The following is a 27161-nucleotide window of genomic DNA, read 5'->3' on the forward strand; positions in this document are numbered from 1 at the left end:
AAGGCAAACAAAACCTTAATGAATATAGCATGCAATGACATGTGCTTTGATGTGAATGCAATTTTGTTCATACAAAATAGCCGGTACATACAAATTTGCATTTGCTAGCTTGATTCACCGTTACTAAGACTTCTGACCTTTACATGCCACGTTTCTACTCTGAAATCAATAAAATAGGAGTTATACATAAATAATTAATTCCTGTAAGAACAAAGGATGACTGAAAAAGTGAAAATCTTCTAGGCAGGACACTTCCAAACGCCCCAAAATAAATAAAAAGTTACAACTGAAAATAATCTTAAAATTCTTTGGGAAATGCAGCTTGTGGTTCAAGCCAGCCTACAACTGAAATAAAGATAAATGCAGCTCATAGAAATTATGCGAGCCATGGGAAGCTTGTTACAAGACAGGAATATGAAGAAAACAAAAGGAGCTTTTTGAGAGAGGAAGGAGGCAAGGTTCTTAGAACTTGTCATAATGTAGGAAGAACCAACATGTAATTAAAAAGAAAACTTGGAACAGAAATATGTTGTTTTGCATACGTACCCAAAGATAAGTGAGAGAATAATTTCTGTTAGACGCTTTTTTGTTTTGGTTTGGGTTTGTTTTTTTTTTTTTTTTTTTTTTTGTTCTGGAGATAAGCAAGATGAGGCTTGATCAGAGTCCAAAAGGCTCTCAGGGGCAGAGGCCAGTACAAGACAAGTTCAATTATTACCACTAAATTAATCTCTGTGACAAAATTTGGAGGGGACCTGTTTTACATGCCCACAAGGGAGAATCCCTCAACTTTTATTTGATGTATCTGCCCACAGTCAGACATACTCTGGGTCAGAAATCCATGGTTTTTTTTCCCTTATGCTTTCATCAGGGCTATGTATCAGTACTAGAATTACATGAGAACAAAGTTTGCACAAAATTTATTATGCTCCCCCACCCATTTACCCATTTCTGATTTCCATCCTTCTCTGCCTGTTCTAAAACTGTCTCCTATCTGAAACCAGATTTTAAATAAAGCCTCTGTTTCCTAATTTTTAACAAAGTTCATACACTCTGGAAACAGGTTTTTTATTTGTTATGCTCTCTTTCTAGTTTCAGATATGTTACAGGAAATTATGTTCTTATTACTCTGTAAGTGGGCATAGTTCAGTTTGGGTGTGCTATGATGGATTAATTTCAGGCTGATTTGTAACTGGTATTTTTATTTACTGGTTGATTAAATTGTACCGTTCTGTGTTCATTAATCTGGGGCAAAATATTTTGAGTGCCCTCACCTCAAAATTCAGTGGATTGAAACACATTTGATGCCAATTAAAATGTCAAGTGTGTTGGGCACATCTTGAGACCTTTCTTAATTGCTATTTTTCTTTGGGAGGAAGGGAGAAGAGGGGCAGAGAAAAAAAAATTATGCTCAGTTTTGCTATTAAAAACTGGCCTCAATCTTCAGTGAATGAGATGAAGTAATCTCCAGGTCAATGCACAACTTGGAACTTTTCTCACTGCATCTCTCCTGCACGTCCCATCAGGTACACATAGTGCAAGGTCAATTAAATTTCTGTAAACTGTAACAGCTGTCACCAAATTTGGCTCCCAAGTCCCTGTTCATCCTTGCTCAGCTGAGAGGGCTCCTGCTGCCAGCAGAGCTGTGCTGACCACAGTAGCTGGGCTAAAAGTGACAGTATTTGACAGCTCACCCCTAGGGTACCACTCACGAGGCAGCAGAGGACACAGGGCTCAGGCAGGTCCTGCCTCGCCGCCCACCAGCACCCAAACAACACATGAGCTCTCTTCAGTGCAGCAGGCCTGGCTGCTGGGCTGCTTAACCAAGAAAAAAGGATTAACATGCTTCCCTGACAAAAGGGAAAGGTTCTACATAGCAGTGGGAGAAGGAGGTACAGAATTCAGCACTTCACACAGCCCCAGCCATCTCCTGGACAAATCCCAAATTACTCAGCTGTGTGTCACCAGCACAGATAACTCCAAAAGGAGGGTCTCTTTCATGTTCACCAGGTCAAGCCTCCCTAAATTCCCTCTCTATAGGCAGTGGACAGCTTTGATTTTTTCCTGTTGAGAAGCCTAATAATAGCTCAGATACCCTGGAGTCCATGGTGTAAAGCCAACTGGCCAAGCAATAGCTATGAAGCTCTATTGAGGACTTCCAGACCACAGAATGGCTAAGAATGAAGATTTTATTATTAATATGGTTCTTCAGACCAGTTGCTGGCTATTTATCATGTCAACACTTTAGAAATTTCTAGTAAATGAGATTAAAAATGCAATCTGTCCTTGGGAAGATCACCACACTACCAATGCATTAAAAATAGCTACGACAATGTCAGCACCCTTTTCTTTTCTCAGATTGCCCTGGCTAAATTAGAAAGGGTCCCCTGGCAACTCAAGAAAAATAAGCAATTCTCCCCATCACAAGCATGCATCAAATGCAGTAAGTGGCACAACTGAGAAATCTAGATGACACATTACAGAAAAAAATCCCCAAACAACAAAACACGTCCTTTACCTCTTTGACTAAGGATTAGGTAAATAATTTAAAGCAGTAGAATAAGACAAGATCTAGTCTTAGAAATCAATACAAGAACATATATTCACAAGAAATTAAAATACAGTATTTAGTTGTATCAGAAGATATAATATTACGGTTTAATGGAAAACTTAGGCAATTTTTGCAGTTTAGTTTTTGCAAAAAGGGCACATGAATCAAATGAAAGGCCTTCATTCATAAGGCCTTAAAATATTTGGTATTTTGACCATTTAGAACTAAAGAGGGAACACTGAATGCACTGGTATTGTTATTGTCACTAGGATGCACAGATCTGCACAGAAAGCTCTGCTGCAGGTTCTCAGCAGTTGGCAGCCATTCCTCTGACTTTACCAGCCTGCTGCACCGGAGGACAGAGCTGCCTCTGGGCTCAGGCTGAGACATCCTCCATGGGAATTACACACGGTGCCAGTGCTCCATCCTCCCACCACCCACAGTCCCCCTGTCTGGGCGCTTTTGCCTTCCAATCCCTACAAACTAAGGAGCCCTTTCCCAAAACAGGCGCATGCCAGCACAGCAGTAAGTTTTGATGTCTGTGAGGATGCCTCAAACTGCAGACTTTACCTGCCAAGGCATTTGAAAGCAAGTATTTCCAAGTGTGCTTGTGAGGCACACCTGAGGGCCACCCGGTGTGGGACTCAGCACGAAGGGACACGGTCCTAGCAGAGATCCAAATGAGCTGCAGTTCACCCACAGGTAACATTCAGATAGCACAAACTTCTCCACATTCCAGCCAGGCCCAAGCCACTCTGAAGGAATTCCCTAAAATAGCTCCTAAGGACTGGCAAAAGCTTGTACGACAAAGTCAAAGACAGTATTCTTCTGGAAATGCAAACCCTTTCCCGGGCCAGTTTGAAAAGCATATCTAACACAAACAACTATTTTTGCCTGACAAATCCTGTGACAGGATATTCAGTTTAGGTTACTCTTCTTTACTCCGATGGATAACTTAAAATCACTGTCCATTCAAGCAAAAAAGAATAGGTCTTAATGGAATAATATCAAGTTAAATTTCAATATACTCTGATATGATAAAAAATGGTTTTTTTAATCACAGACATAGCGATCTGCAATGCAAAGGATTTCCCACAATACATTTCTAACAATTACATTTCCCCCTTTTTTAACACTTTTCCTTTAATATTCAAAATAGGCACTTCCAAACTAATTTCTGACATGACTTGCTGACTGGGAGTGAATTAAGAGACAAAATACAGGGCATATCAGAGAATAAGACTGGGGAAATTCTCTGTTGTATATATGCAAGCACAGGAGAATAAATTTTATATGATTGAGCCTAGGCCCAGCTTGTAGTATAGCCACAACCTTGCCCTCATAATTTGACAGAAACAAGACTGACCAGAGATAAAAAATAGTAGGCCACTCCCCTTCTAATAAGAATAACTTTTTCACCTGCTAGGTAAAGGCTGAGTATCCCACTTATGCCTTGGACAATGGAAAACAGCTTCACCAAGGAAAGCAGAGAGACCTCACTATTCATTTAGTCACTGGAGTTTTAAAACCCATGGTAAGCAAAGGACAAACATGAAGACTTGACATGACAGGTCCTTTTACTGTTTGCCATCCAATTTAATTTCTTCATTATGAGCTTGCCAAAAAAGAGCAATCACAGGCTTCAGCACAGGTTACAAATCACTTCTGTTCTTTGAACCAATGGTATCATGAGTGAAGGCTGAGATAACACCAACAAATCACTTCAATCTACTCTTTTTCTTTTGTTCTCTTAAAATGCTTCATGCTGAAACTTCAAATAATCTCCTTATAACTCCAAATTTAATTCAAAAACTTATTTCTAGAGAGATGGGGAAGTGGGAGACTGTTTTGTTTAAGTAGCATGGGGTTTTGGCTATCTTCAAATCTACTGGATGAACATTATGAATGTTAACCTTGTAAAAACAGCTTCTCTTTCTGATGGATGCCACACATTGCACACCACACAGTCAGTTTAAAACCACTCAAAAGGGTGCCAGCAATCCTGTGCAACAGTTTATGCTCATAAGACAACGCTATCCAACTCTGAAAAGCAGAGGAACAAGGCAAGCCAGGATACAGCTGACCACACTGGTAACTGTCTGAGCCATTATGGTTCATAATCTCACCTTGTTAATGGGATTTTTAAACATGGGATATTTAAACAACTACAAATGTCTAGGAGTTTGGGGTTAATCAAAAGAAAAATCAGCTCACACATAACAGTTACAGAATGTTTAACTGTATTGAGGGAGAATCCCATGAGCCTGGCTAGAAATAAGTCTCAAACCCAACACAGGCATCTGGGACAGGAAACTGCCTGGGCTCTGGAAAAGTCAGACCCAACTCATTCCTTAGGAAATGCTACCAAAGAAAGCTGGGCAGTTAAAAACTGTCAACAAATATGCAGAAAACCCATTCAGAATCATAAGGAAAACACGAGTTAAGAGCTCAGGAGAAGCTAGGCACAAGCTACAGCCAGACTCTCTATTGCATTTTCCTCTTCATGTTGCAGGCAGAAAAATTAGTCATCCAAAGAAAACTTGAGTGTATACAGCTGTAAAACCAAACACTTTTCCATCCATCTTGATGAACACATACAACCACTTTTAAAGCCTTTTCCCCCTTCTTCCAGGAAGTTTGCATCACTGGGGTTGGTCACACAACATTTAAAGCCCTGTACACACGAACAGCACCACTCTATAAAAGCCTCCCTAGAGATTAACTCCCTGCCCAAAGCCAACCAGTGTATTATTTATATGAGCAAGAAATCCTTCCTTCTCTACAATATTCCCATGGGAGAAGTGCCTGGCCCAGTTCCTGCCGAAGTATGACTATGCCTTTAACACCCACCAAGCACTGTGACTCCTTCTTTTTCTAAGACCCATCCATCATGTATGGAAGCTGCTGTTTGCTGCAGAGGGTGAAAAGTTGGTGAAAAAGAGGGTGAAAAGTATACTCCTCATTCTGAGGAGGAGTATATATTCCCTCCTTTATCCTCATCACCTTCCTGGTCTGAAGGAAAGGGTCTGTGGTGAATTCAATACCCTGGCACAATACCCCATATAGAGAGAGGGGAAGAACTGGCAGTGGCACTGTGGAGCTATAACTGGTAGGGTTGGGGTGGCTCTCATGAGGGTACCACCCTGGAGCACAGGGAGCACAATGCTATCCATGTTTAGTGATGTTGGTGACCTGTATGTTCAGAGTTTCACTACTTACACAGTGCTGCTCAATATACACCTATCTGGAGGTGGACTTGTTCCTTTTTGAGGTTATCTTCAAAATCAAGCACCAGCATTCTTTATTTGTTAGAATATTAACTTCTGACAAATATTTATTTGTGTTAATGGGGAAGAAATAGGTAAACTGGGAGGAAAGATGAAGGTGGATAAATCCATAAGACTACTTAATGGGTGGGGTCTAGCCTAGGTCTGACTATGAGCAAGTTTTAGCCAGGAATGGTCCCAGATGTGATGTCTCCCTTAATACTGCCAGTGATTAGTGCTGTTTTACTGCTCTCTGCATTGGGAAGCAGCTGTGGCTCACAGCTGCAGTTCTTGCTCTGAGGGTAACGCAGAGATACTGTGTACTTTAAGTCTATAGATCATGATAAAATTACACAGTGGAACTTGCCAGAAATAGTAGGCTGCAATTAAAAGAATATATAGCACCCTTCACAAAAACTTAACAGCATAAATTATTGTTCACAGAGACATATTGCTACTTTACTGACTACTGATACCATTCCCACCTTTTTGGCTCATGGATATTTTGCAGATGCACACATCTGTAGTATGCAGTTATCACAGTCCTGTTTTTTCTCAGGTTTTCTCTGTACATGGAAAACTGCACGCATACATATCATGTAGCATGCACTAGATAGATGTCACCACCAAATAATATATCCCACTGAAGAACAGTGCTGCAAACAGTTTTATCCCAGCTCTCCTACCCATCTTTACACATAAAATGAAAGTTGACATTTTGAGCTGCTCTGATTTCTGCAGCTTTTTTTATTTAGAAGCTTTCATACGACATAGAAGTATCAGATCTCCATTTGACAGAGTATCAGGTTGACTCATATCAAGTTAAACTCTCCTTCAGGCTAAGAACAAAATACCCTGACATGTTGCCACACAGAGTTAGAGTGGCAAATTCCCCAGATTATAAAACATCTGTTGAAAACCAGTTCCCTAGCACAAGGGTTACGTTTCTATTCCTCTTATTCTTTGCTTCCTCCTCCCCTGCATATACTTCACATTCCTCTGCAGTTTGATCTCTCATATTCAGGTTCTCCTCCCCTTTTAAGCTATGCGAGCATCCAAATGTATACAGTACTATAATACACATTTGTGGATATAACTCACTTTTCCAAAAAGTCGTACTTATTATAAGAGCAAGTAAAAGGAGGGGTAATTTTTTATAGTGAGAAGCATTTAGGGCAATACTGCACACTCTGCTACATTAAGGTTTTTGAGAGGAGGAAAGGCATTGGGCTTGTCATCTATGTCAGTGCTTTCTCTTTAAGATTAACAATCACAATGTGATCTCTCATCTGCACAGGCCTTTTGTGAACAGACATGCAGCTCATTTGTTTAAATGATCAACTAAAGCACATTATGAGTCAATCAGTTCTAACTACCAGGAAAATAAGCACCCATACCTAAATTCATTCGCTGCAAGCAGATGGTGGATTGCTTTTCTTTATGCTGCAGTCCTGTTCCCTTAGATGTTCTCTACGAAGAGGGGCACATACCGGGAGGTCAGTTTTCCGACAAGGTCATCTGCCCTCAGAGTATGAAGAGAATTGCACAGAATGTGGGTTGGGCTATATTTAGAGTTTGGTCCAACTCTCTGCCAAGGTCCCCCCCACTGTCTCTCTCTTGCAGCACCGTCTCAGGTTTATTCTTGCAGATTCTCAGCCCACAGAACACACGAGATTAGCGAAGTCGCTCTGAGCTACTGCTGGATCGAGGTTTTTTGCAATTTGCTAAAAACAAGTGGATCAGCAGTTCAGATGACAACTCCTTAAATCACCCACTTTTCTAGTCCTTATCTTTCTTTATTTAAGTGGATTTTCCCTTTTCAGTTGAATAAAGGGAGGAAACTGCCTGGGATAGAGCAAAAAGACTCTCCTGAGCTAAGGTAAGTTTGCTTCATTTTTGTACTGTCATTATAATTACAGCTCAATTAATGATTCGGATCAGATATGCTTCTTCTGCTACACCAGTTTTGCATGTCAGCATTAAGGGTATTTTTGCATAATGAAATTCTCCATGTAAAAATATCAATTCCCATTATCACTGTCTATAAGAAATGGGAAAATAAAAGAGTATCAGCATGTGTAATAGAATATATACTACCAGATTTTTACCTGCTTAAGTTACTGCAAAAAGCACACAGCCAAGCCAACAGATTGTATCACCCTAAAAATGAGAGAACCCCAAATGTGTGGCTATATGCACATGATTACATATACAGGCATGCATTTAGATATGCTGAGTGATGTTTCAGCCACATTATTTGCACAATATGAGCAAGCATGACAGCAAGTTTGCAATATAGGGCTTGCTGCAAATGGCATAGATATAGGAAAAAAGAAGAATGAATTAACATGTGCTCAAATCCCTTTATAGTTCCAAAGTCACTCAGGTCCAGAGTACAGGCAGCATTACAGATCATATTGTATTTAGTTTCCTTTCCACTGTATGCTATACACTGGTTCTGTATTGCTTCTCTTTTTAAAAACAAATATGGCTCAACAATTTTCCTCAGCATCATTTTAAACTCTTGTGATTCTTAAGGGAAAAAAAACTCTGGACAGAATACATCATTGCATACCTGTCTGTTAGGAGATCCTAACCCACTTCAGGTCACATGGCCATTATGATACCGTAGTGTGGATCCAACATGAGGAGAATGCTGTCATGTAAAGACACTCTGGAGCCATGGATTTAGCACTGGCACACACACACACTTTCTAATGCAACATGACCACAGCAAGACCACAGGAATGGTGATATGAAAAAATTGGGTAGGAAGGTCCACTTGATCCAAAGGTCCAAACACTGATGGGACAGTACCAAAACATTCTTCACAACATAATCACTATATAAAGCCTTAGCAGAAGCAGCTGAAGAAAGGCAGATGGATTCTGGATTAAAATTCAGCAAAGAGCAAGAGCAGTCACTGTGAGTTCAGCTAAGGTGACTGAGTGAATTCCTGTACTTATTTCAGATTGTTTTTTTTTAATCTAGCTGCTGGTCAAATAATGACATGCATCAGGCTGTAAAACATTCTAAGTTGTCAAAAGTATTATCTGCTGAAAACTTCTCATTTTGCTTACTCTCAACTATGTATAAGATTTTCTCATCCTTTGCTTCTGAATTTGCTTAGTAATTTATGCTTTGAGTCTTGAGTGTTAAGTTTATTCGACAGAAGTAATACACAACATCCATTCCACACAAAATACCTTCCTAGCAGTTCTAAGAGTCTTTAACAAATGAAAATTATGGTAGCATGCCATGGAACCAACTTGGGTTGTGTTGCATGTGGTAACTCAGATTCATCCAGAAGGTTTATATTGCAAGAATTTGAAGAAGAGGCTGTTAAAGGAGGGTTACTGAAGCACTGCAAATGCATTTATCAAATTTATCAGCAAGTAAAAGGCGTTGCAGTATAAAATAATCTAGTGCAGTCTAAGATTTGAACAGTCTTTTATAAACAGTAGTTATACACTGATAGAAAAGGGGGAAAATACATGTTTATAAATTTTAAATGTTCAGGTTTTGCCTAAAGTTATTGCTTAATGAATCAACTTCATTTTTGTGACACTTTGGGGGATTATTCTCCATTTGCATGTAGGAAAATATTACTTACTCCCTCATCAATATTAAAGATATCAGGGATGTAGGGTTGGCTTAAAAAAAGCAGTAGTGCTGTGCCTGAGCTTACTGCTGCAGCAGTCCCAACACCCCCTGGCAGATGGACAGGCTCTGCTGTGTCACTGCAGACAGTGACGGCAGACAGGCACTGGCTTGTGTTGAAGGGTCACCACACCCTCCCCACAGGAGCTGAGCCTACAATGTGTCTGTCACCCCAACTGGTGGGAGGTTTGTTGACACAGGGATGACAGGACAACAGCTTTGGAAAATGGCAGTATGATGACCAATATGGGCATGGCATTACCAGAAGAAGCTAGAAAGAAGCACATCTGAGTGCACAGGCCTCATATCTAAGGTAGACAAACCTCAGTCTGCTTCTAACCTCTTTCTAGAGCCAATCTTACTTGGTGGGTTCTTCCTCTTCCTATTTTCTCCTCATGAAACTCCATTAAAAAATTCCACTACCGTGAGCTAGCTTTGTCTTGCTAAGGCATGGTCTCCAATGGGCACAATATGCCCATTCTAGTGGAGACCACCATACGAGTAAAAAACCCCTAAAAATAGTAAATAAAAAGGAGGAAATCTATTTTTTTCTCTTCTCATGTAAGAAAGAAAGGAAGACTGAACCCCTTCATTTCTGTTAAGAGGAGGTGATGGGGCTGAAACCCACCTTCCTCCCTTGTGGTGGGAGGGCATGGCCATACATACTGGATGACATGTCCAAGGAGGAGGAGGAAGGGAAAGCTTGGCTGATGATGTATGCTGCCAGCTGGACAGGCAAAGCTCCAAGAGGACATTCACTCACTCCTTGCCTTGGCACTGTCCCTCTCAGCTGACAGGTGTAAGCAGGACCAGAGCCAGATGGGTAAATCCCACCAGCGCCAGGGGGACAAGTCCCACCAGCAGGCAGATGCCCTGCTCCCCTCTCTGTATTTACCTTCTGCCTCGGGGGCTTTCTTCTGGTGCAACCAAATGACAAACAACTCCCTCTCTGCCAAGCTGAATAGACAGAAACAAGCTGGGATTCTGGGGAGAGGCAAAGCATACCTCAACTCACACTGAAACAAGGATCTTTAACAAGAGGTCCTGCTAGGTGCCACAGCACCAATGCTACATGGCCCTGCAGTCAACCTGCAGGACCCAAGACTCACCTCCATCCCCCACCATCAACACACAGCTGGTGCTGCAGCTGGCATCAAGGCAGGGACACCCAAAAGGGGCTTGGAAGAGCATGAGAAGGGTAAAGGTAGCACTTGGAGTCAGTCTGTGAGTACTTGGGTGCAGCTCTGTGTGCATACCTGCATAAGGGAGGAGCACAGAACTCGATATGAAGACAGGTGCCTACAACTGCTGAAGGAGGTCTGCCTTAAATCCTGCAGTGAAATTTTCTTTCAAAACCTTTAGTGACTATTGCCACAACTTCTGAATATACTTTCCAGGAAGGGATGGATGATAATATGCCAATATATGCTGTATAGGAAAGAGAGATACTTATAGACATGGAAAAATCCCAAAGCTATAATTAAGCAATTAATTAAATAATTATAGTCATTCAGCTAAACAGTACTTTCCCCTGAGACTTATACGTAATAAGGACAGGGAAAGAAATCAAAGTTCACACTCACAACCAGGCACATAACCCCAACTGTTGTCTGACTGCTTTCAGAAATCCATCTTTCAAAAATAGGAAGGAAAAAGCCCCAACAACACAAGTTTTTCATAGGGTGCCCTGCTGGTAGAGTGATCTCTTTGCAGAAAACAGTCTGCACTGAGGAGAGGAATAGACTCATCATCTGCATTTTCTTTCAGTCTGATACAAGTATGGGGACTGACAGAAAGATCTCCAGCGCTGTTTGCATTACAGAATATCACTTTTAACTGTGGCAAATTGAGTGTTGTCTACTCAAAGCACAATAAATCTTCATGTGTACAACTAAGCACAGTAAGACACAGGACAAGTGATGCACTGGACCAGTGAGGTACTCTTCAGGCCTACAGTACCACACTGCTTGGCAGCTGAAAATGCCAGCTCTGAACTCAGGAAAACTGCAGGCAGACACCCAGTGCCCTACTTCTAGCCCTGACAACTTTGTGCTCCCACTCAGTACAATTTTCTGGCTCTCAGTCCTTACTTTGGTGAATATTCAGGATGGATATACAACCCATTCATGTGAGAAGATGAAGGCTGTCAACTCTAAGACAATTTTCAATGACAATCCCACCTATACAGTGTGGCATTAAGCTATGCAGGAAGAAACAGTTAAAATCTGTGTTATAGAAAACTGACACAAATTTCTTATCTTCCATTACATATGCCTAAGTTCTTTCAATTGCATCAAATTCACAGTGACGACTCCTAATGCTAAAATGCCAAGAAGGAAATCCAACAACACTTGAGTTCTTCTGTGTCAAACACCAGAGAGTGAAATGACACATAGACAGCTGCAAAACAGTAAATTACAATTTTACATAAAATGAAACATAGTCCTGTTAGAAGAAATCCTTGGAGAACTTTCTCACTTTTCACTCATAACCAGCTCTTTAGTATACCCATCTATCTGCAGGCATTCACTTTAATAGGAGAACAGAGTCCAATCCCTAGCACAAATAACGCTGCAAAAAAATGAAAATCATTATTTACAACATGCTTCTATTTTAGCACAGTCCTCATGCACTTTTCTTAATCACAAATAATATTGTGGATGAACATAAGAATGAAGGCGGAAAAAAACCCTTTAAATGGATGTCAAATAATTGAGATACTCTCCCTAAAGAAACAATTTAAAAATCATGCACAAAGTACAGTAAAAATAGGCATTTTACACCATCTTGTCTGCTTCTAAGAACACTCAATTTAAATAGCAAATGAGCAGCAGCCACTCTTCCTGTCACTGCGCTTTCCTCTGCTAACACAACGCCTAGGGAAGTCATCCAGTACAGCTTGATGTATGTCCTGTCTCACAACACCTGCCTGGAAGAGGGGGACAGCAAGGAAGTCCCACTTGGGAAGAAAGTGAGACTGTGCAGGATGAGCTTGTCAGGAGATGAGAAAAATGAAGGGTTGAGATGATGCGTCAGGGCTCGTGTGCTCAAGCACCTGCTGCTGCTCTGCAGTTCCTCTCACTCAGCCAAGCCAAGGGGCTGTACATTCCTTGCTGTACATTCACCCACCCACCAGCACCAGCCCACTGAGAAGGAGACAACCAGGCTGTGATGGAGTTTCTCAACACAGACAAGTAGACACCAAGAGGTTGAAATTATACGACCTTTTCTGCAACTTGAGGCTCTTGAAGGAGGAAAACCAGAGCCTTTGTTCCCCCTTACACTAACTTTCATCTGACTTCAGCTGAGGTGCAGACCATGAAGTCTAATTATAGGTTTATTGAATTTTCCCAGAGATTGGCTCCTTATGTGGGCAAAGAATTTCACAAATCTCTTTGGGAGCCTGGATATTCCTCCATTTTTGACTTCCCTGTCATAAATGTACAAGGTGGGTTTCTCATCAAGTTTGCTCCTTGACACTGAAGCAGAAAGAAGAAATGCCAGGCTTCATCAAACAGTGCAGGGCATGAAGTGATCACTGCAGAAGGCACAGCTAGACTCTTTCCTACTGCACTCTCCTGTGACGTGTCACTTTAATAGAGCTGCTAACACTGAAGACATTTCTATTATTAAAAGTGCAAAGCTATGGTACATACTAAGTGGTCAGTATTCTATTTTACAATTGTTGATGAAGTACTACACAGACGAGCTGTGTTTCCTGGGTGTAAATGCCCAGTGCACGTGGTCAGAGGAGGGAGTTCCAGAGGATTTATTTGGATGGAAGTCAGGTGCATGTATGTGCTTTGTTATACTAAAGAGATTGGGAACATGCATTGATGCATTGAGAGGGACTGCTTAGCCTTTAGCAAACCCCTAGCACTTCTTCCACCTGTTTGTCTTACTGCAGTAAAAAAAAAAAGAAAAAAAAGATGTAAAAATATCCCTTAATGGGGTTTGCTGGAACCTAAATAACATATGTAAAGTTCTGTGGGAGTCTGGAAGTGCTACAGGAGAATGTGATAGTTCTTTGTTATATTTTGGCAGAAAGGACACGAAATCCCTTTCTCTGACACTTGAAAAAGCAAGAGTGTTTTTAAAAGTATTTTTGAGGATCCAAACCAGTTGCATTCAGATCATTAATATGAAGAACAAACCTGGAGATCACTCTATCAGAGCCACAACTCTATCACTCTATCCAGCCACAAGCTGGATGCATTTTGATTCTGAGTTACAATCTCCAGCTTCCAGTACTGACGGCCACAATCAAAAGCTTCTTTGTCATGTCTTTGCTATTCAGCAGCCTCTGGGAGAGCGCCCCTGACATGACACAAGAGAAAGATAAGGGTTAGCCTTATCCAGAGAGTTTCACTACAGCATCCAGCTCGAGTACAAGCTGCTGACAGACCCTGCAAAGCTGGGCCAGAACATACACGGGGTGGGTGGGACAGAAGCAGTGCTTTATCTAGGGCCTGAAGCCGAGCTCCGGAGACAGCCTCGGAAGGCAGATGTGCTCTGGGATCCTGTGCGAATTCTCATAATGGGAGCGAGCTCTTCTTTCAGACCCTGCCTTGCTGATTCACTACAGGACTGCTGATAAGGAAACCCCTGTGTGGCAGAACACTACCCACAGCACAACAGGGATGAGATAGACACCACATCTGCAGAGGGAGATCAGCGCCTCAGCCAAAGTTACAGAAAACAGCAACTGTAAAATATTCCATGTCTTACAATATGGGAAACAGCATAACCCTCAGATCAGAGATACTTTGTCTCTCACTGTTTGTCTTTGGGAGCAGAAAGAATGGCAGAATGACAGCAGAGTCCAAGCATAACAATAAAAAACCCCAAACAATACATTAAGTACTGTCATGATCATTTTATCCTTTTGTTTTTGTTTTACACTGAACTAATTACTTAGCTCAGCAAAGGTCAGGACTGGAAGGCTACACCAGGACTGTATTGAAGGTATAACCTTGGGGAACAATTTTGATTATAGTGAAGGTTTTAGCTGACTACATTTTAATTAATCCAAGTAGTACGGCACTCCGAATCCCCAGATATCCCAGATCGATTTGGAGACTAACATGACTCATTTTATAGTATACTTTAACATTGCACTAATAAATTCTTCAACCATTCTTTTAAGTCTCAGAGATAATCTAATTTCTCTTCTATTCTTATTATAGAGGCTTTCAAAAGACATTTCAACCATACATCACTAAAATCATGTGGCTGTGGAATGCCAAATATAGCAGCAGAAATCAAATAACTCTTCAATACTTGCATTAAATAAAAAGAAGAAAGACACTCCTAATTACAAAAGAGGGGGGTTTATTTGTATTGATAAAGCATTTTAAATTCAAAATAGGTCTCTATTATAATAAAGATGAGCCACTGTAGCATTTGGTTTAAAAGTTCAGCAGTGAACTAGCATAATAATATAACACGACAAGATAAAAGCAGGATGTTCAGGGTTCAACACATGATGCAGCGTCATATACATTTTCTGTATAATCCAGGCTTAAGGGAGTCATGCTTAAAGTCTGACAAAACATGCACAGAAATACATGGCAAACAAAGAATCAGCTCCCAAATTAAGCAAGTTTTGAGCTAATGCATCGTAAGACCCATAAGATGATGTAATTTATATGTTTAAATTCAGAAAACACATACATTTTCCTGTGCATTCTCCTCTGCATCATTAAATCACCACTGTTTTGCTACTGTATGGAAATGAAAATATTAACCTGCCCAGTACTCTCCTTGCTTCTAGTGAGACACTGCAGTCCCCAGTATCAGTGAAAGGTCACCTGCAGAGGTGGCTACACACTGTCCCCATCCAGCAGCAGTAGTAGATACCAAATCTTCCTCCAAGAGGCATGTAAAAACCAGAAAAAGATCCAGACAATGTGAAAGCACCAAGAAAACCTGTGAAGATAGTATTCAAGCAGAAAGGGCTAAATGCAAGATAAGGGCAGCCAGCACATACCACTGACAGTGGCAGTGGTGGCAGGAAAGCAAATGATGGCAAGAGATGTGGAGCTCTAATTCTGAGGCAGAACAGTTCTTGTTATCATGTAGAAAATGCTTTGTTTTCTCCCTCTCCCCTTCTCAGCAGGGTGAGCTGCTGCACCCCTGCTCAGGGTCTGGACAGCCGTGGTTCCTTGGTCCCTGCTAGAGGCACTGTCACACAGGGGTGCAAACACTTGCTCCTGGCAGCTCCTATCCTGGGAAGGGGTACCAAGTCCCTCCCTGCTACACCACCAGGCCAAATGCAGCCCAACTCTGCCAGCTCTTCAGTGTTGTTTCCTAAATCTTTTGAAAAGACAAGCACTGAAGAGGCTAGGAGAAAGAAAGAGAAGCTAATTCACATGTCCCTTAATCCCAGTGTATCCATAAAGTTGACAAAACCCAACCCAATTAAAACAAAGTATGAATTAGATTAGTTTTCCAGGGTGAAACTGTTCTGTGCAGGATAAAAAAAGCACCTCTCACTTCTGTGCAGGAGCAATGAAGTAAATGTGATTCAAGAGAATGATAATGGATTTCCTTTGACAACAGGCGAGGTACAGACCTATGCTCACATCGCTAGCAAGGCACCTAGTTCATTTTTTTCTGTTTGCTTCTGCTAACCCAACAGTACCACAGATATTCTATTTTACAGTTGTCATTATCCCAACAGTTACAGTAATAATTTGTTACAGTAAGAAATCACATAATTGGGTATAGCTAAAGGCATTCCGTGGAGCATGCAAAGTTATTCCAAGTTGGAAAGCAGCCATTCATGCATAGCAGTAATTGTGAAACCAATGCTTGAAGAGCTTTAGGACTATAAACCTAAACAACGAAAAAGCATCAGATTATTACTGTAGAACAGAGCACAGAATGTGACTTTTTATGTGGAGCAGCAGTCTGCACAGATTTGCAAGCATCAGTCTTTTTGGTTTGGGGTTTTTTTTTTGTTTTGTTTTGTTTTTTTGGTTTTTTTTTGGTTTTTTGTTTCACACTGGGCAACCAGCTGAGTATTTAGTTCAGGTTTCAGAAGAGCTTGAGTGATGTATTTAACACCCACTGGGCCACCACTTACACCGTGTTCAAGCCAGCAGGAAAGGAGCAGCTGCTATTGCTCTCCCTGCCTCAGGTTAAGCACCAGGATTGGGAACCCTGCACCAGGAAAGTGTGAAAGTACCAACACTTACATGCCGCTGCCTCAAGTGATCTAGAATTCCCCTCCTAGTTTTTTATTCTTCACTCATGCCATATCTTTTAATTGCATCCAAGGATGTGGAAAGGTAAATAACAAGGTGCACTTCACCTTGGGCCAACCCTAAAAACTGCAAGTTTGCATAGCCAGAACCTCAGAAGGGAGCCCAAAAGAGCTCGAGCCTACCAAGTTCTGTCACTCCACGGCTCTGAACAATTCTCTGGCTAACAAAAAAAGAGACGGGACAAAAGCCTCCAACCTGCATACAACACAGAAAATATTCAAGAGATCAAACAATTCTCAACTTCCAAATTGAAAAGGGGAAGCAGAAGTGACTGCAGAGGATTTTAATTCAAAAAACTGCTGGTGTTCTGGTTTGTTGGTCAAGACTTGTATTAGCATGTATTTAAGCATACTTGTAGTCTGCTATACAAGGGTAAAGAAAAGTTCCTTCTACTATATTCTTGTGTTCAGTTGTGGGGTCATTTTTCTAAGAGAGTTTTGAAGTGTACAGAGCCAGGAATTGGACATGATCACACATCCATAGATCTGTGCTGCATTCAACACAGTCTGCTACAAGGTGTGAGCAGCTCGGCTGCAGAAGGAGCAGGAGTCAATCCCAGCCTGTCTGGGATGGTTCTTGTGGCTCCTCTCAGGAGGCCAAGGCAGGCAGCTGCTGCTCCTCACGAGGAGTGCTTGCTGTGGCATCCCAGCAGATCAGGCTCCATTCCCACCAATCAATACTTTATTAATCTTATCTGGAGCAGACACTGCTGACGCCCAGCTTCCTCAGTGTCTGGAGGAATAGCAGCTGTCTCCAGCTCAGCACAAGGAAATGGGATCTCTGCATGTATATCAAGAAGAAATATTTCTTAAGGATTCAGAATCCTTCCCCTCTCCTTTTCCCTATGCAGTGTCAAAGTAACTGCCTGGGATTCGTATGCCACTTCATGGCTCTGCAGTCCAGGAGCAACACACTCCTTTCTTTATCCTCTGCTTTACAAAATGACTGTGCCACTCTCTCTCACACAAGGACGTGGCCCCAACAACCCATACATTTGAGGTTTTTTTGGATGGATTACATAAGGACTGTCTTTATCAGACCAACAGAAGGAGATGCCCAGACTTTGCAGCCAGTGGAAGACAGGGCAGCACACCTCTCAGAGCACAGGAATGGACACTAAAGAAAACTACTGTACTCAACAATTCCTTAAAATGTACCTCTAAGAAGTGCTTCATGTTCTTTGTTCTAAGGTTCAACAATTTCTATGGTTCTTTTCATCAGCTGTGGAGCATTACAGACAAGAGATACCTCACAGCTGCTAATGCTGTAAATAAAATAGCTCATTGCTACTGAAATACAACCAAATTGAGACACAACATCTAATCTTGAACTTAAGAACATGTTTATAAGGGGTAGCAGAAAAGATTCATATTCATCAGCCCTTCTTAGAAGTGATCTTAAAGAAATTGATGGCAAATTGCACAAAAAAGGGGAAGAAATGGATTTTTACTGACTTACAGAGCTTTTGAAACCTTTAACCATCTCAGAGATGTTCTCATGGTTGTGTAGACATGGCACAGACTGGTGCATTACAAAAACATGGCTTGACAGGCAGATTAACTCCATAAAATCCAAAGAGCACTAACTACTGTAGCTAATTTTCCATCAGAAATTTGTTTCTTTGACCAATTTTGCATTTCAAGCTGCAGTCCAGCAGTAAGCTGGTTTATGAACAGGCATATTAAGACACACCTATCTTGCATATCTTATCCTCTCAAGAAACTCAGGGGTCTCTACTGTGTCAAAATTACATGTGAAGAAGCACTATTTTAAAATAAAAGCATTGCACTCTGGGGTAAAAAGTTATTTCCAAACAGTTTTTGAGCCCCTAAATCAGGAAATGAGCCTTTCCTAGCAAGTGGGAGAGTTTTCTACAATTCAAAAGGTTACAATCAATGTGTTGAAAGAAAATTACAGTTGCATCTCATGTTAGAAATGTTGATACATGGGTTCAGAGCTGCTGCCAAGGTTATAGTCATTCTGAATATATATTGGTTGTTCAGCTTCTACCCACCAGATTTAAAGAATAAACAACATATAGGTTTGCATAGATCTGATACCTCATGCAAAACTAAACAAGTTGTTTGCTTTTTTTGTTGTCTTGTTTTGTTAAAAACAACTACCATTCTGCACGTGTGTAGAAAAAGCCACATTTTTCAGGAGTCTTTTAATCAACTGTAGCAATTTATAAACCCATTTCAAAAATAAATATTTAGAGGTCATGTAAGCAATGAACTCAGAGAATGGCTGAGGTCCAAGCATTGTGTAGACTGAATTACATGATCCTCCAGACATTCTTCTGCCCATGTGGTGCCATCAAAGAATTCTGTTTTTTTTTTTTTGTTTGTTTGTTTGGTTTTTTTTTTTGTTTTTTTAAACATCATGACAAAAATTAGGAAGGAAATAGAGAGACATATGAGAACTATAAAGTGAGACAGGAATAATGCAAGAGGGGTCATATCCCATCACTCAAACATGGGCCAGCAGAAGGGAAGGAATGAGATAAGAAAAATCAGAGCTGCAATGGCAGCCAGGTCTTTTCTTGGAAAGAGCTTAAGAACAAAATTAACCAAAAACAACCATCACATTTCTCTTCAGACATCAGCTACTCTCTGTACTCTCCTCACCAGTTTGGACATGACTTTTACCAGGAAACCACCTTCAATTGCCCATTTAGACTGTGAGGTGCTTGAGGAAAGTGCTGAGGATTTGGCTGTCATGCCAATGTTAAATGTTGTTGGCAAAATACTTTGCTCTACTAATTACCTTCCTTCAATTAAAAAACTTCCTGGGGGTGACCAAGGAAAAGGGGAAGGAGAAGCAACACCTCACTCTTGATCTATTATCTGCCATTTCAGACCACTGGAAAACTCTAGAAAAGTGCTGTATCTCCTTCAGTTTAAATATGAGTACAAGAGACTGAAGTACCTTGATTTTGACAGCCACACAGAAGATTCTTCTCTGGCCTGGCCACCAACCATGCCAGCAATTTGCAGCAATATTCTTCCTTGGATTATGCTGCTAAATTAGCTGCAGATGCTTCTGTACTCAATCTTTCCTTAGCTGTGTGCTTCAGAAAAAATGAACTGGAAAAGTCTGCTTCATCAACTCTGTATCAGCCACAAAAAACTGCATGAAACCATGAAGTCAAGCTCAGACACCCCTGGAGAATTCTAGAGCATCACTGTCACATCCTGATTTTACAGTTTCATCCACTCAGCTGAAAGGACATTTAAAACCAACATTTCTGGGGACAAAGAAAATCCCATTTCATTCTTCTTTCATTGCTGTAGTGTGGCTGAAATCTTCTATTCTCAGAAAAGCCAAAAAATAAAGAAATGCTGGTATATGCAGGGAAGTTTTAGCCTCAGAAGTGGATTTTCTCACAAGAACTGTTGAGCATCTGAAGATATAGGAAAGAACACTATTACTTCTCTCAGCTAAAGCAATTACTAACATGATTATATTGTCCCCTTTAAGGTTCATTTGCACAAAGGGAAGTGAGTCTATTAGTACATAACAGAGTAAATTATCACACGTCCATAAACCTCTCATTCTAGAACTGCCATACACCAGACTATCATCATGAAAGCAGATCCCATACTCAAGCTGAAAGCCATCTAGGGCCTTCCTGTAAACCTGAGCTCTATTTCAGACCCTGAGATGCTGTTTCCTAACAGCATGACATGAGTCATTGTGCTGACAGTGAGGCTGTTTCTGAGAAACACCATTGCACTTCCACGCCTGACTCTTCTCCTGCTTCCTCAGGTTTACCTCCATATCTGAAAAGCTTTTTTGGTACCCCAACTCATCCTATACCATGAGCTAGGACCCTAAATATTAAACCCTTAGTTCTTCATTCTAAGTCTGAGACTGAGAATCTAATAAAACCCAAACTATGCCCTGAAACTACAAAATACAATTCTTTTCCCAGCACCTTCTGTATATATACTGGAAAAATGCTACAAAGCTCATCAGAAGAAAAAGCCAACATCTCTACAAGTAGAGTGAGATTTCAGAGGGCAGCCATAGTCTCTAGTGAGACTAAAATATGCCAGAGCACGGGAAGATGATCTTCCCCAAATCACATGCCAAGTTAAATCACAACACAAAGAACAGTATGCAAATCTCACTGATGTGGTAAAACATCTGCAAGCCTATGTGTGGCTTTTCTGCTTATTTATGTGTCTCTATATCTCATTATTTTTCATGTGCTGGATAGGCAAGACTGAATTATGCTTCTCCCAAACTTGGGAAGTGTTACATGTAACTGCTCGTTATTTTCAGGGAGTGAATTACCACCAGAGTGGGAAACATACCTTTGAACAGCCTTTGTTCCTCTCAAATCCTGTGTCTTTATGCTTGCAGTTACTGTATTTCCCTTAGGGTTACTAGAAATAGTACCATATTTCTCTTTTTTCTGAAATCTTTTTGTGGTTAAATAGGGCAAATCCTCCCTGTCTCTCACTGCTTATAAGGTTGTTTCTCCAAGTGCTGAACTTGGGTTACAAGTTACATCACAAAAGAAAACAAAAGCCACCAAGCATCCCCTATAGTGCTGGTGGCACAGAAAGAGGGAAGCTCAAACAGGCAGGGAAGGAGAAGATGCTGTACTCCTCCCACCCCCTGCTTTTTATGTATAATATCCCCGTGTATGTGTAATATCCCCATTTCTCAGGACACTCTTGGTGACTGCTTGTCTCACAGTATGGTTCCCACTGCACACTCCTTTTCTTTGCTTCTTAGGGAATCAAGATTTATGCATGACAACCACAGTATGTCTGTGGGTATGTCTGTGTCTGTGCGTTGATCCCAGAGTTTCTGTCTTGGCCCACAGCCATTGAGCCAAGGTTTGACAAAAAGCTGGAAAAAGCAAATTCCTGCAAGTTCTTACAAGTTTTGTGAAAACAGGCAGGAAGGCATTTCTATAATTATCTTTGTGAAAGGCGAGGCTGGCATGTGCAATCCCAGAGAGAGGGTAGCATCCCAGCAAATTCCTCAACCATGGGAAAAGTATCCACCGAGACTCACAGTCAACCACTGGACACAAATTTGTAGGCAAGTAAGCATGTTCAACCCCAGAGCTCAGAAAACTACTCATCTGGCTAGGCAGGCACTGCAAAACATAGCAATTTGAATGATTTATTCCATTCTTTCTTCTAAATTTTTCCCAGCATTGAATCAGGAGGGAGCAAACTGGTGGGTGACACACATTTGCTAGCAGAGCAAGGATCTTTATAAAAGCAGATTTTGTATTTTCCAAATTAAACAGAAAAAAAGCCAATGACAGGGTGTGGTAAGGGATCCTGCTTGTTTCTAAGCCTCTTTTCAAACACTTTGCATGCATGTACTCAAATACAGAACAGCATCCATTCTGAAATAAGCACCAGGGTAGAGCCAGTGCATGTGTCTTGGGGTAGCTAAATTTACTTTTTCAAGGTCTGTATTTCAGAGCACAGATACCTATTATGAACGCTTTCATCACACATCCCTGGTCAACACTGGCTGTGACTGCTTAAGACTGAGCCCATCATCACCCTCACTCAAGTCATGTCCCTTTCACTGCCCACGCACAGTTCAGCTGCACAAACCAGCCTGGCAATGGCCCTTTACTCAGGCTGCTTACTGCTCACCCTGCTCGTGATGGTCCAGGGCAGTCACAGAGCAAAAGCAAAGCACTCACCTGGGAGATCTGCAGGTGACTGGAGGAAGCAGGCTGTGAGAAAACTAGCCAGCAAAAACCACAGCAGGAAGACGGTGCTTGTACAAACCTTATCACCCCACAGAATACTGTTATAATGAAGGGGAAAGGACTTCCCACTGCAGCTCACTGTGTGAGGATGTAGCCCCAGTACAAAAGGATGTGTGAATATGCACAGACCAGATATGCGCAGCCGTAAGGAGTTCGGGAGCTGGGCAGGCACATGTCACACACGGTGCCCACAGCAGCAGCAGTGGTAGCAGCACAGGCAGCACAGAATGGAGGACAGGAGACTCAGACATGTGACTGCACTGCCCAGAGCGTCTCACAGTGACTGGGAACTGAGCTTTGACTCATGCTCTATTGAACTTTCATCGTCCCAGAAAGTGAACACAGTGTGGCAGGAGAGCTGTGCACTCCCTACAGCTTTGTCCACCTACCCCAACTGCAGCAAATCTCACTACCTACTACCACCATATTCTTTCCACCCCACAGACAGCTTTCTTTCTTCCCCCCATGAAACTTTGAATGTTATTTTTCACAAGTCGAAATTACCAACAGCGATAGAATTCTTACACCTCTGTTTCAAAAATTATTTTTAAAAAGCTTTATGATTGCACTAAATATATCTCTATCTACTCCAACCCTCTCCACTCAATCCCTATCTAGAGATCATTTAATGGGATTTATTCCATTTATTTTCTAGTTTCCCAGGTGATGACATGACAGACCTTCAACCTGGTCTTGTGCAATCAGCAAAGGAGAGGTCAGTGAATTGGCAATAACAAAGTATTTGAGAGCCAGCAAGAGGGAGGGGGAGTTCAGATATTCAACAATAATGTGCTAGCACAATTGCATCTGTCCCTCCATGAAGACTCCAACATAAGTAAAAGCTTCAGGAGCAGATTCTTCACCATAATCTCCTAGATTGTTTTGATGTGGTTACTTAAGCACAGTTTGATTTGCTTGCCTTCATCTGCAGCTGGGATCTGCAACAGGGACAAAGATCTGGTGCCTGAGGTCTAGAGAAGGGACCAGAATACAACAGGTCCTACACGTCTGTGAAACTTATCATAGGCAAGCAGGCAAGCATCTGAGTTTAATTTCTTGTCCCTGGTTTTCTGTTGCTTTCACATTCCCCAGGTCAACTTCTCCTTTTAGGAATGTGGGATGAACATGCATTTCTTGCCAGCTCTCACAGATGAGCTCAGTTGGTCAAAGCAGGGTGGTAAGAATAAGCAGGTTGTGGGTTCAATCCCCATATGGGCCACTGACATTACAGTTGGACTTGATGATCCTTGTGGGTCCCTTCCAACTCAGAGTATCCTGTGATGCAGGAATTCAGGCATGTGTGCCACCACCAACATGGGCACAAGTGCCTCTTCTACAACGTGCAGTGGGAAAACCATTTCAGCAAAATTGCTCTGGCAGGGCTGGGTCATACTGCCAGTGAACATGGGTTACAGGGAGCCCCTGAGCAAGTCAGATCCCTGATGAGAAAACGTGGGCCTGAAAGACATGCATGGGAAGCAAGGGAATGGGAGACCACCTCTCCCCAGTAATACGAGATTCTGAAAAGGCTGATGCTTGACATTAGAGAAATGCAAGGCTGAAACATCTCTTTCTAAAAAAGCCCACCATGCATGGACTCCTGCATAGCAACATGAAACTCCTGCGTAGGGAGTCCAACAAAATACAAACTTTCTCAGCACAGGAGAGTCTTGATAGCTCACCAGTACGTGGGAATCTATATTAAAGAAAAAAGCAGCAAAGTATTTTTAAAACATCAATTTAAATCCAGAGCAGCTCTCCCTCCTCAGTAAGGCTTCAGTGTAGCTGCTCCTGTTAGTGAGGGACTGGCAGAGGTGATATTTCAGGCCTATTCTTCAGCAGTGCTCTAATACTCCTTGCTCTGAATCCAGCCTGCCACTCAGCCACCTTGCTCTGTTTGCACACAAACCCAAGTTGAGAAACCTGAGGAGACATTAGCAACTCAACACTCACCACAGCTTCATGCTGTGGTCTGCCCAAGTGGCACAGGCTCTTAACCACAGCACGCTGTGCACGCTAATCCCTCCTTGATACTTCATGTCAGCTCCCACTGTGAATCAGCGCAGAGAGCAATGGATTTTGGCTTAACAAGTGGACTCAATTGCACTTGCACTTTTTGGTCTGAGAGAGATTATCATTCCTACCTACATTACACAATGATCCCGACAGCAATCCATCAGCATCCTCCAAATGGTGTTCTGCCAGAGCTAATGTGAAGCTAGGGGTGTCCCAGCTGAGACTGCCTGAACAGCTCAGCCATTCCCTCCAGGGGAAAACACCAGAGGGGCTGATGTCATTTACACTTTACCTGAATGTGTCGAGCAAACTTGCTGGCAGCCAATCACAACACAACAGTGACACTTTAAAAGAAGTGTTCAGGACATGCTTTTCATTACCACAGTCAATCCAAACACAGCATTGCCGCCTCCACCCTATCCCCCTGTGCAAGACTTTAAAAAGCTAAAGCAATAGCTACATCTGGATGATGAAAACATTCCATTGGGAACTGGAATATGCTGAACACTGCACAAGAACATGAAGTTGGATGTTTTCTGTATCCAGAAGTGGTTTTTCATAACATTTTAGACTTCCTAATTTCTACACTTCTTTGAAGTTCAGGTCGAGAGTGGGGTGAGCCCCCAATGCAGTGTGGCACAGAAATGTGTGCAGCTAATACAGAACAGGTAACAATTCCTTTGACTTGCCCATCCAGAAAGGCCAGATACTTTGAGAGGTACCCATGGCATTTGCAGCTGCCTGATTGGAGGAAGCTGTGGATACCACTCTGCTCCAAGCAAGGCTGCTTCTCACTCATCTAGACTGGGAACAGCTCTTTCAAACTCTCAACATCAGAGAAAGCTTTTGGAGGCATGACTGATCTTAATGGATGTGCCAAGAAACCAAGAGCTCTGCTGTTATGGAGGGAGTCACTTATCTGCAGACAAGACACTGTGCAGGATCATTTCTAAAACAAAGTCAGTTACTTCCGTCCAACTGGTATCTGAAATCTGCCAACAGCCATAAGAAAAGTACTCAAGGGAAAAAATAGGGGAGCACAAACATGGGGATTAGCTGAAAATAGACTGTCTTTTTTTTATTACCATTAGTATTTTTAATTGCAAATGGACTCAGACTACATTCTCCTAGTGATAATGTAATTTAAGCAGTCTGTTATTCAGCATTGCATTAAATCAATATTCTGCAAAACGTTAACTTCCATGCCAAGTTCCATCCCCAATATACTTGTTCCAAAAAATCCGCTATATTTAATCCCAAAGTTTATGAAGCAGATAACAAAAGCTATTGCACTCAGCTCTAGAGAATTACTTGCCCAGTTCTCTTTAAATCTCTACCGAAAGTCCTGCTGGTATAATATTTAAGACTTTAGTCCCTAAAGCAACATTTTCCGTATGACCTCAGGCTTAATATTACCTATGTTGTGTCAAAACTGCTCAGACATGTTGATGCTGGCATCAGCTCAAGTTCTTTTAAAATACAGTTAAGATGTGTAATAAATAGAGAACAATGAAGTCACCACATGAGAAAAAATTTCAAAAGTTACCGATCAGTAAAACAGATCTTGCACAGAAACATGAGCAATCATTTCAAAGAGTGGCTGGGTGCCCTCCTCTCTCAAAGCTTGCTCAGCCATTTAGCTCTTCAGAGTACTCATGTCACCCTTCAGCTCTGCCAGTTAGCTATAGATCAAGGATGAAGATACAGGTTAATATAGGACCTGAGAGAGGTGAATATATTTGAAATTCCATCTGATCCTTATCAAAGGAAAATATTCTTCAGCCTTACTTCAGAGTGCAAGAAGTTACCAAATGCCCCTGAGGATGATGGCTCCCCTTCTGAAATAAGGCCTCCCCCCACAGCAACACCACCAGCTCCAGGTGGACTATATGGGTTCTCCATGGGATCTTCACCTTTCAATAGTGGCTCAGAACCAAGAATGTCCCTACTGAAGAACAAGGGCGGAAGGGCTGAATCCCAAGATAAGTAAGCAGCAGAGCTGATCTCATCTGCTGTTCCCTAGGGCATTCCCTTTAGGATTGCATGAAGTTCCTGAAACACTATATGAAAAACAGACATTGAGGTTTTACTATTCACAGGCAGGAAGTAAACAACATTTAGCAGGAATTAAAGCCACTTATTCAGGGAAATTTAAAACACAAACCCCACAAACAAATCATGCTGGGGTTAAAGCAGTACTTTAATCCAATGAGGGAACACAGGAGAAACCGGACACAAGAAAATCCACAGTTGTAGGCATGCACACACATACACCTGTGAAGCAATAGAGAGAACTAGAGATGAAGGTAACCAATGTTCTTCAAGAAACATGGTCACTGCATTAGAGTACTAAGAATTAGTTTGGTCTAGATCCATTCCCAGAGAAGTCAGTAGAAGACAAAGAGCAACAAAAACTTCCAGAACAAACAACACATTTCAGTGGGCAGAAAATCAAGCTTATGATGAGCACTTCTGAAAGTCACCATCCTACATGCATGCTCTGCTGAGAGAAACCTGTTTGAGCTGTCAAAACATTGCAGCTTTTGTCCACTTTGGGATCTGTCCCATACAGGTGAGTCTCCTCTGAGTTTCCCCATTACTATGTGAAAGAAATCTACTGTACAAAGTGTGCATTTAAATAGTCCCTAATA

General features: G+C 41.6%; 2 protein-coding genes across 4 annotated transcripts in view; one reads left to right on the plus strand and one right to left on the minus strand.

Moving 5' to 3' along the window:
* Positions 1-27161, minus strand: part of CMSS1 (cms1 ribosomal small subunit homolog) — a 216048-nt gene that overhangs the window by 24059 nt on the left and 164828 nt on the right. The gene's annotated exons all lie outside the window — the stretch shown is intronic.
* The window catches only part of FILIP1L (filamin A interacting protein 1 like), a 182711-nt gene continuing 162998 nt past the window's right edge, over positions 7449-27161 (plus strand). The window contains exon 1 of one of the 2 annotated variants that reach the window (XM_021545501.3): positions 7449-7693. The gene's annotated coding sequence lies outside the window, so the exon portion shown is untranslated. The remainder of the gene's footprint in view (positions 7694-27161) is intronic. The other variant, XM_021545499.3, reaches the window with a different exon arrangement.

The sequence above is a fragment of the Lonchura striata genome, chromosome 2 (genome assembly GCF_046129695.1).
Source record: "Lonchura striata isolate bLonStr1 chromosome 2, bLonStr1.mat, whole genome shotgun sequence".
NCBI lineage: Eukaryota > Metazoa > Chordata > Aves > Passeriformes > Estrildidae > Lonchura > Lonchura striata.